At 31.8% G+C, this 11904-nt stretch overlaps 1 long non-coding RNA gene across 1 annotated transcript in view; it reads left to right on the forward strand.

Annotated features, from left to right (window-relative positions):
• Positions 1-2494, forward strand: part of LOC137920102 (uncharacterized) — a 40088-nt gene extending 37594 nt beyond the window's left edge. Inside the window, exon 3 of the long non-coding RNA XR_011106753.1 lies at positions 2409-2494. This is a non-coding gene — a long non-coding RNA (uncharacterized lncRNA). The remainder of the gene's footprint in view (positions 1-2408) is intronic.
• Positions 2495-11904: the final 9410 nt, after the last annotated feature.

Consider the following 11904-nt stretch of genomic DNA (forward strand, 5'->3'; position numbering starts at 1 on the left):
TAATAATTATTGTTTTACTTATCGCAGAAGCATTCTTTTTTTAATATGATATTATTTGATTTCATTGATAGTAAAAATTACTTAACCTAAATGTCACCCGTGCGCGTCATTATAATAATGACAGTTGGACAAAGGTAACTAAACCTTTCTGCCTTAACAATTTAGCTATTAATAATTATATTAAATTAAAGTAATAAATAAAGTAAATGTGAGCATGAATACAAACAACTAGTTAATATCTAAAATAACATAAGTTATTGTGCATTAATAAATAAGTCTTACATTTTTAAGCGAAAAGACATTTTTTGCCAGAAATTTGAGAATAATTTTTATTTAACTATTTAGCTTGGTTATATTAGGTATATGCTCTCGAGTGAACCCGACACAAACTTTTTGGAAAAACACGGCAATTAGAAACTAAACACGTCAATATATGTGAAAATTTCTCAACGTAAATGTAAAAGCGATAACTTAAAAAAACGTTTTAATAATAAGTAGATTAATAGTTATTACAAAGAGTTAATTTTTATGGATATACGGTCTTATTTTTTACACATAATAGCATCTATAGCAAAACTAATTTCTTTTATGGTTATTGAAAACCCTTTAGCCCGGAGGCTTATCGAAAAAACCTTATGTGTATTTTGTAATTTCAATTACATCTCATATATTTTAACTGGTAGATTACTTGGTATTTCATTTGGCACATTATGCTTGTTGCTTGTTGCTTGTTTTAAAATAAAAAATACTTTTTATGTAGATAAAGTAGGTACAATCGATTGTTCATAACATACATGTTTCGTCGGGAGAAAGTCAATTTAGACATGCCAAATCAAATGCCGGATACTACAACAAAGTAATCCGGAATAACAATGCTCTAACTTTGGCTATAGAACACGAACGTAGGTATAGAAATCGTAAAATAATTAAATACCACTAGAAATTAATATTTTAAATTCGCGGATTCTGGATCGAATCGTGAATCGTGCCGTAGAAGCTAACAAAACATTGATAAGTTTAAGAAATGTTTAATATTTATTAACCAATACATAATAAATAAGATTATAGCAATTCAAAAACATCGATGAACTATTTTTTGTTCTTATATCTTAAATGTTGCAATTTACACGCTTTCAATTCTTTAACAAAATTGTCAAGAGATGGAAAAACAGTATTTGTTTATGCTCTATGAGACATTTTAAAAACTAACCAAAGGCAAAATTATTGAAGAAACTTGTAGTCCAAGGCGAACCTTAGAAGCAATTAAAATTGATAATGAATTCAATCGTTGCTAAATGAATGGATATCATCTGACAATACGCACAAAGTAATAATAGTTATTCACTCATTATAAATAGAACGAAGGCTTGTTTATACAGACTACATATGAAAGGAAATTTCGTACACTTTTTTTACAAAACAATTTTTTACTAGGACATAAAAGTGGCTGAGGGATTCACTGTCTGTATGCCCGAGATTTCTCTACGATATCGAATTAGCAATAACGAAATCCATAGACGTATGAAAGTAACCGAAACAGCCCAGTAAATTGGCAAGTTGAAGTGGCAGTGAGAAAACAGATAGCCGTCGAGGCCTCCAACGCAGCGAGGCCAGGTCACCTTGCTGACCAGGTAGTGGGAAAACGCTAGACGCAGGCCGTTTCCCACCAGTCTTATTAGAGAAACCAATGTCTAGCTGTGGACGTCCCAGGGCTGAAATGATGAAAGTTATAAGAGACTTTCCTCTTATAATTTTTGTATGTTTTCTGTAGACCTACAACGAGTGTTATTCACGAGTTTAAATATAAGATCGTGTGTCGTTCAGCAAGTGAGTTCTGCGCTTAGTTACATGAGCACTTATTTTTGATTCTCACAACTAAAGCTTTATATCTCATTCCTATCGCTGATGAAAAATTGACCACAATATTTAATCAGACTGTAACAACGGCTGGTGGTTCGACCTTTACGTCTCTGTATACTAAATATAGTGTGACAGCCTAAGCCGAGGTCACCTCTTGAAGGGTCTTGCAATAAATCACTCTTTAAAGTGTGTATTCAAGATCACAGCAGCCTACAAACCCCGTGAAATATCTATTTATTTAATCGTAGTATGATTTATAGTGACCATTTGCATACTTCATATTGATCTCCTCGTGATATCTCACTTCTGTATTGAACTCACTTATGAGATATCCTTTAGTTTAAATTTGCGAATGTTCCAACAATAACGTGTTTATTGTTACGGCCTGCCCTAGGTTTTTGTGGAACCCATTAAGTTTAGTTACTAAATAAGATAAAATTACTAAATATGTGTGTTTACGCAGTGTCCTCAGCGGAGGAACCGTCCCTTATAATAAAAATGTAAGAATAAAAATTATACATGTCATTTATATATATTTTTTGTTTCAGGTTATAAATGCAAGAAAAGGATGATGAAAAAAAGAAAATTATTAGAATTTACTAACTAAACCACTTAAATTTAGCTATTTACTACTGGCAGGAAAAATATTTTTTTTGTTGGCGAAGCATTTGTCTTGCCTGATGTTATTTGATCATGAGGTTTACGATGATACATGCTTGCTTAGAAGATTCATATTCACTTTTGGCTTGAAGACTCCCAAATTACAGCTAACTGGAAACAACGTCGCCGGTAGGTTGTTACATTCTTTGGCTGTTTGTACTATAAAAGTAATAGCTAAACGCTTAGTGGCGGGTTGAAGGAATTTTAACTGTGTATGGATGTCGTGAATCCGTGCGTCTTGATGTCTGTTGGATGAAAGGATACTGATTGACTAGTTCATTATATGTTCTAGACGTATATGTTTAACATCTAGAATCTGCAATGACTTAGATATAATATGAAGAAATATCAAATTACAAATATTATCTTGATTATAATTTTATTATTATTTATATACTTTTAATTTTAATCAGGGGATATAAACTAAAAGAAGTAACAAAAGGATGTGAAGAAGGAAGAAGTGGAGGCACGGAGCTAAATAAGCAACAATTAGGGTAGACCGCGTTGGCAGTGTGGTTAGCTGGTTGTTTACTGTATGACAACAGCCACTAACGGCACTGCTCCTGCGTGCACCCTTATTCATCTCCAAGAAGAATAGCTCCTCCTGCTTTAATATACGAAGTCAACACACCTGTTCAAGTGAAGATTTTTATTTCGATAGTTTTAAAATAAACTTTACAAAATGATATATGTATGTAATTGTGTTTGTTATCTACACATCGTACATCTTAAGTTTATTTTAGGACATATTAACGAAATAGTTTATTGTTTAAATTGTGTAAATTAAATAATTTTATGTGCATATCTACTAATAATTCTTAACATTCACCAAGTAACTGTAATAACTGCAATAACTGAAAGAAAATGTGTCTAGATTGCTGGTTACAAAAGGTACGTAATTGTTAAACTTCTATAAATAAAACTGTTTATAATTTTGTACACTGTTAGGTTAAAATGAGACTTAACATGAAATATATAATTTTTATTGTGTATTGCTTCTAGTGATAGAGAGGTAAAAAACAACAAATTTGAGGACCTAGTAAGTAAATCTTTGATCCATAGGTTTTATAATTTACATAATTATAGATCTCGAAAAAAATAAACATTTTCCAAAAACGAACACCTCTGCAAAGAGCCAATGTTTTTATTCCTTGTTACTTTTATCCCCAGAATTTTGTAAGTTGTAAGAGATGTTTTCCAAAACATCAAAAAATTTTGATGAAATTATTGAGAAATAGTGTTTACATAAATGTGAAACGCGTTCATAGTGAACCCGCTCACTAGCTCCTTCAAGTTTAATTAATGCGAAGCTTAGTATGTGATAGGTTAACGTCAGTCACCTTCACGACCTGACGTTAACCCACAAGTTGGACAGGCGCTCTTAGTAAAGTCGTCGAGGAATGCTGGTTGCTGTCAGGTTACAGCCGGTCCTATTGAAAATGAAAGAAGCCTTAGTCTAGCTGCAGTACAGCAGTGGACGTCCCAAAGCTGAATGACGGTAACCTTTTTTCACAGCTTGCTGTTGTCTGGACATGCTAGTTCTCTGCTAGTCCGCGGCGACGGTGACTAATTCGAATTTTGCATGAGAAATTACAATTTCCGTTACAAGTGTGCCAATTCTGTTACTTTTTCAATGAAGGCCAACTCTGTAATATACAACAAACTTTTTTCCTGTCTAAAGTCCTTGGCATAAATAGTGATTTACTCAATACAGGAATTGCAAGCGTGACATGCAAAGCGCTCTCCTAGTCTTCGGAGCATTTGTCAAAGATAGTCTTCATCTTTGTATAGATCTCTGTACAGTGAAGACCGAGGTAGACAAGTGCTCCGTGTAGTCATCGTAGATCAATACCCCATCTCGGTCTTTTTGAGTCATGACACACAATTTTAAGCGAAGCTTTATCTGGCAACTCGGTGGTCAAGAAATTAGTTGGGGTCACGAGCCGGGCGTCACATTGTCAACATTTCTTCTTATAGATAATTTTTGAAGTTTACGAAGATTTGCAATTTGTTAACGCTTGGCTCACCGGACAACTCCCACGAACTAGATATTGTCTTGACGGAACCGGTCGCTTGATAGCACTACTAGTTTCTTTAAACTGTCAAACGATTTCCAATCAGATTATAAAAGAAATCTACCCTGGCAGTTACTTATTTATTATATTAATTCAGAAGAGCAGATACTGTTTCTTTAATGGAGCTGCTGAAAATACTTAAAATGTTCTAATAAACGTGTGTAATTGGCACTCTACTTACGATAATAAATATTTTCATCGACAGACATTGTATTAATAGCATATTACTGTGTTAAATAACATTATTTAATTTATAATTACGCAGAGATGTTTGTCATTGAGACTGAAATAAACGTAAAAAACATTTTCAGGTGCATTTATGGGAACCGCGCCAACGCATGGTCAGCGGTGCACGTGCAACAGGCATTAATAATAAACTTCCTTTTTAAATTGCACCGCTTATTGTATCTAGCAATCGAGTCATTTAAATTGTGTTAATAGAACCAATTAACTGATGGTATCCTTTGGCGGTTTAAGCTTAGCATATATTTATTATCAACTGTTGACAATCTTTTAGAAGGCCGAAGTTCACCTAGAGAGCAATAGAGAGTGCCGTTCTTGGAGCTACAACATCGAACCAGCAATAAATGAATAGATCCTCATAAGAACCAAAGTCATCGACGTAGCCGACGAATTGCTCGTCTGAAGCGGTAGTGATGGCAGCGTATCGCTCGTGCATCCAAAGGTCGTTGGGGCTGCCCAAAGATTCTTGTATGATGATCACGAACCGGCAGACGAGGCGTCAATAGCTCACGGGAAGTCACTAGAAAAGGGCAGCGCTAGACCGATATCAAGGCAATCTTCGGTTGACATGATTATAATGGTAAATATTTTTTTATTGGTGAATATAAAGTATATTAAATGTGAGATAACGCATCTTGTATTATTAGCGAATAACATATTAACATATCTAACGTTAGAAAAAGAAAATAAAGGAATATAAAAAAATAAAATGCACAAACTGGTTTACTTCTTTACTAATTATAAATACTTAATACACACTTTAAGAATGATGTCCCTATATCCTTAATATACATACTGTACAATGGCTATCAACTAAAAATACTTTCTTAATTATAAAAAATATATATTTGCAATCTAATTTTAAAGTAGAATAATGAAAAATATGAAGACGGCAAATGAAATAGTAAATAAATCTTGAAATTGTTACGTTACACACTACGCATTGTAATCCACCACTGAAAAAAAAAATTAAACCAAAAATTGTAAAAAAATAACTTTCTTCTTTTTTGTTATAAGAATATAAAATATTCTTGTTTTTAATTATTGGAATTTAAACCATATCTGCAAGTTTGCAAGTTCGTGGATATTCTGAACGTGTATGATTTCAATTTCACGTCAAACATAAATTATAAAAAAATAAATTTTCAATTATTTAAATTAATAAGTCAAAAAATTTTATTTACTAGCGATGTCAAAGCTTATTATTGATTAAGAAATATTATTTAAGGTTTACCAATTTGAAAGGTGCAATAATTTAAATTTTTTTGTTTGCAGGTTACTAAAGAATTCTAGTCTTACAATTTTCTACACTTCGGAGCCTGATTAAGAACTAACGTAATTTAATGAAAACAATAAGTTAAAGTTAAATGTTTATAGAATATTTACATTGTGTCGTTCAAAAACCCGCTGAAAACTTTAAATCAAAAACTATTGCTCTGTGTATTTTTTACGGCGCCGTTGAAGTGAGCGTTACACTCATTTTGAACGAAACCAATCCTGATCTACATCAACGACTGGAGATTCTTAGTAGAAGTAAAATCTCTCCTCAAATTATTTTATGTTTTTAATTTTTCAACTTCTACGGAAAAATAAATCATTATCTAAATAAGTCTTTTATTTCGTATTTGATTTCGAGGGTATATGGAAAAATATTTCCTGATTGATAAATGGAGCTGTGTGTTGCGAGATCGTTCAATCGATCTATGTTCTGTTACAAATCTAATCATTTGTAAATCTGGGTGTATTTTACGATGCTTGTCATATCTGCTTTATAAATCATTCTATTGTAATATTTTATTCGTGAAATAAAAATTACATCGACATTTATTTGCTGACAAAATGTTTACATAACCCGCCAAAAATAAATGAAAGAAAATGTTCAAAATTTTCTGCTACTCGGTGAGCTATTAGTGTTGAGATTGGACTTGCGTCCGTTAAAAGAATTAGTCAATGCAAGGAATTATTTAAATACTAACCCAATGCAAAGTTATTATCCAAATAAATATAGCATTATTTTTTTAATACAAAAGAAAGTAATATAAAGATGTAAGAACGAGGCAAGAATTTGCGGCAGTATTAATATAAAAAAAAATCCATGTTTCTGATACAGGGTAAATTCTCTTCGTTCTTCCTTATGTAATTTTGTAATAGTTCACGAATATAAGCCTGATTGTTTTATAACAATTGTCAATACATAAACGAACATTAAAAATTTTGTTTGCGACTGCTTACGTAAACAAAACTGACTTAAATATATGTGCCCAGAAAAAATCTTCCAAATTAATAAAATTCGTTTCACCATTGAAATTTTTATCCACTATTAAATGATTATTTAAAATACCCCCATGTTTAGATAAACATTAAATAGATTTAAATTTGCTGAGACAGTCGGAAATATAATAGCGAAGAGTCAAGTAAAAGCAAATGAATCAAAGGAATAAATTGAATCTACTTATATTTAAACATCAAAAAGCAACCCTGAGATAGTCCACATAACAAAGAGCGTAAGAAAACCCAGCGAGAGAAAATTATTTTGACCTGATCTTTGAAAGTTTCCAAATGTCTTCATCGTTTGAAGATGGATGGGCGATTTACAAAGAATTTTTTTTATAATAAAATAGCAACAAAATATAAAGTTGCTGACGACATATTGATCCCTGTGGCATTTGAACGTTAGAAGATTCGTTAGTAGCACTTATTTCTTTGTACAAAAAAAAATATGTTTTATCAATGAAGTCAAAGTAAAATTTTAATTATTTGTATAGCTGTATTGTATGTTTTAAATTTAGTACAAATTATTATTTGGACATATTACAGGGACAGATAGAAAATTTAGTGTGTTTAGAAATAAAATAAACATTTTGTGGCAGAAAGAGAAGATTATACTTTATTGAGGGCTTTAAAATGATTTTTGTTTGACTTCATTGTCACGAACAAAAAAATCTGCAGAGAATTGATAGAGGAGGAAACACGGAGTGCTCTTGCAACATTTGGGCCTACCGCGGTCAAAAAATAATTAAAAAGAATATTTCAAAAATAAAAATTTTGACGTGTAATACTATTTGTTTGAACACCTGTGTTGGAAATTTTAGGTAATTTAACGAATATGTAAAACTGTTAACGAATGAGTGTTATGTATTTGCAAAATAATGTACAATAAAGCATTTTTGCAAAGTAAACAAATATTTTTCAAATAAAGACTCAGTTCATACCTGCGTAAATAAATGGGTGACAATAAAATGGGAAGCAGAATACGAATCAAAATCTCTTCATTTTATTTTAACATCACCGTTTTACATTTTGGACATATTTAGGCATCTCAAGAGGTAGCAGTTTTCTAATTTAGTCACATTTCATCGCAAAGCGCATTACATTCATTTTTTATTCATACTAACCCATCGAATAAAGCTTTTCTTATTCTTTACAGTTCCAAAAAATACATTCCGACTAATTCCGACCAATTTTCAAATGAAAGCACAATTTTGCAATGAAAATATTCAACTATCTTGCGAAGGCAATATCCCAGACAAGAGGGCCGATTGATCAATTTGTCAAATTATATTAAATGGTTTAACACTTAGCAATAGGTCTTATACCGACAACAACAATTGCAACAACGTTCGACACTTCTAGCAAAATCCTAAAACATCGAATGTAACCTTCCTCAACGCCAACACTACAAGACCTAACATTGACCATTCTATTAATCAAGTCAAAAGCTTTTCCTTCTACCATAGACAATTGTTTTATGTGTTAAGACAAATTGGCGGGTAGTTGTAAACACGCAATTGATATAAATAACAGCATTATAACGTAACTTTTGCGCGTTAATTATAATAAACCAGACAGCTTCAATAATTTGACACTTATTACATTTTCACTTTTAATGCGACAAATTGTTTTTAGTAGCTTTATTTCGTTAATTTACGTCAGCGCCCTTTCATTGTTATAAAACTATTTTTTTTTTACAGAAAATATGCTTTCACTATTAATGGCTACATTTATTACTGTGGGTGTATACATACAAAAATATGACTATATAAAAAAGTTAAACCATTTCCTGACAAGTCAGCCACGAAGATTCTTGGTTCAATATTAATACGTGGTGTTAGAAACCTGTTATCATGGGTTATCTACGTTATAAACTTAAACATAAGGTGCAAACTGTTCGCTTAAACTAATTTATTCTTTAATCTCCCTAAACGCAGTCAGTTCGAATTGATCTACAAAAGTACAAACAATAAATAAGTAGCAATTAAAAATACATACTTACAATAACTACGTGTATCTAATGCTATTGTTATTTTGTATAATGTTACAAAACGAAAGCGCAGGTACTGCAATGGAGAATTAAGCGTATCCGATAATAATTTAACATACATCTTGTGTAAATGAGGCGGATGGATTGTCACGCGTAAGTGCACGCGTCATCACAACTGTCACACCTACCCTATTGGCATTGGTAATGTACGAATCGTCATAACTCGAATATCACTGTTAATGCTGTGTCGATTGGACGTACGTATGAAATATTAAAAGAACGTTTATTTAGTAGAACCGACACGGGGCCAGCGGGCATTAAATATCGTGTAGGTAAATCCATTACTTTACGACAGCGGATGTAACACTCATGGTACTTTGATATGCTTTATTAATCGCAATATCATTAACCCTATAACGAGAGTGCCGAAAAAGATATTTTAAATAACCCACCGTCTCATTTCTATTATTCGAAAACGGTGGAATAGTTTCAACAGCACGAACGCACAACTTGCTACTTATAATAACGAATTATTTAACGTTTTTTTTTTGTTTACGATGTCATTAATGATTGTATAAATGTCTGTAATTATCTCCTTACAAACATAAATCGAATATACACTAATAACCCACTAAGAACATGTAATCGAAAAAACAGCGGAAGAAAATGTAAGTCGAAGCCATCACTAATATAACACTTATTTAGGAACATAAACATTTTACAAAAATATTTTTTTGGTTCTATTTGTATTCTAACTATTAATAATATTATTTCGATAAGGTAAAGTTTAAAAAAGTGATAATATTATAAATGGAAGAATTTTAATTTCTAAACCGAAAACTCTCACAGAGAATTATTTATAAACGCTACATTTTACGATCAAAACATACCTAGCCAACTATATGGTTCATTCACAGAATACATAAGTATAATGCTTTACCTGCATCAGTGTAGTAAATGACGATTCCTGTAATATTTAGTATATTTTTACCTAAACAATCATTTATCTGATTGATCAATACGTACGTATGGAGAGAGATTATTTGCTGCCTAGAGTAAGCTCGTCTTTACTCCTATGTCAAAATTGTAATTTGTAGCACAACTTAGGTTATGAAAAAAACTATTGCTTTTTTTTAAGTCAAGAAATTAAATACTATCGTAAGATACGGCATTCCATATCTATTTAAAATAAATTTATTAACAATGTCAGACTTGACATATAATTACTGTATAAAAATACACAGATCAGCAAGGCTTTTAAAAATCGCAGTAAAATCATCAAGGCAAAAAAAACAACGATTTGTTTTAATTTTGACGACAAAGTTTCGAGGTGTTGATTATAAACAAAACAGAATCAATTATGACAACCGCGCTGTACAAGAATTTACCCCGAAAAGACACAAATACGAAAAATTGTGAGGTCTAGAAAGGTTTTATGAGTCTGCAATTCTATATAGATTTTAGTTTAACAAACGTAAAGGTTAAAGAGAATATAAGAGAACTTTGTACTGCAAAAAGTTATTTGCCTGTTACCATTCAAATAGAGTGGCAGAGATACAACTTACACAGAGTGATTCGAAATAGATGTAAAAACTTTATGATAAGCTATATATTTATCTTTTTGAAGCTTTTACATTTATAACTAACCACTATGTATAAAATACAAAATGTATACGTAAGCTACGTAACAATTCTTTAAAATCTACTGGTAACTGGCAAGATGTTGCTACAATGTTAAGGCAATGAATGATGTAATTTATGTTAAATTGAGGAAAACATATTCCAGAAAAGTAAATGAAAATACACTTTTGTACTTGTCACCTGCCTGATCCACTGAGTGAAATTTCAGAGTCCCACATAGTCCGCTTCTACATTGGGACCGTGCGGTGAGAAACTTTTAGCTTTTATAATTATCTACCAAGTTTGGCCCACTCACGGACATGACAGTCAAAAGAGAGAAAGTAAATGATACCCCGAAGACAGTAAAATAGCAAATATCATTAACACTTACCTGCTTTATCTATAAATATATCGACAAACACACAGACAAATGTAAACATGTCTACTAACAATACACAACTCTTGACACAGTACGAAAATATCCTAAGCTTTATAAATGCCTAACGATTATTGCTTACGAATGTCATAGACGCACTAAAACTACGTCCAGCAAAAGATATATGATCTTTTTGATCTTGACGAACTGTGAACGAAATTAGACGTTTTTCATAATTTTTTCAAATATTTTCAATTACTTGATACAATTTATTTATTGGTCCAATATATACAATTGTCGAATTTATTATTACATTACAGAATGTTAAATTTTTAATATTAAAAGTCAACTTTACGCTTCTTTAAATTAATCAAACCGATTACGTCAAAATGTTAAAACAGAATTCAGAAGATCGATATTTTCTTAGAATCATCTAAAAATATAAAGTTCTTGAGCGTTGAAGCCTGACCCTCCGTATAACGAATCTTTGAATAGTTTAACCAATTGCAACAAATTTGTAAATGTATGGAGAAGAAAGTTTTAATAAGCGAGTTGTTAACATTGTAGTTACAGAGGCAAAATCACTAAGCGTCACGCTAATAATATCTATAGACAGTAACGTTGCCGTAAAGACGTTTGATTTCGCCTATGGTCCTTTTAGCCGCTTTCGAAAGCCTCAGTACTGTACAGTAGTAACAAATTGGCTGGTTATTTTTACTCTCGACGGCACATCAAGTCAAAGCCTGTTTGATAGTATAGATCTGTTGCAGCCACACTAAAAACTACATCTATCGCGTAACCCCAATCGA

The sequence above is a fragment of the Battus philenor genome, unplaced genomic scaffold (genome assembly GCF_028537555.1).
Source record: "Battus philenor isolate CCGP_79_NKW_IND1 unplaced genomic scaffold, ilBatPhil1.0.hap1 SCAF_17, whole genome shotgun sequence".
Lineage (NCBI taxonomy): Eukaryota > Metazoa > Arthropoda > Insecta > Lepidoptera > Papilionidae > Battus > Battus philenor.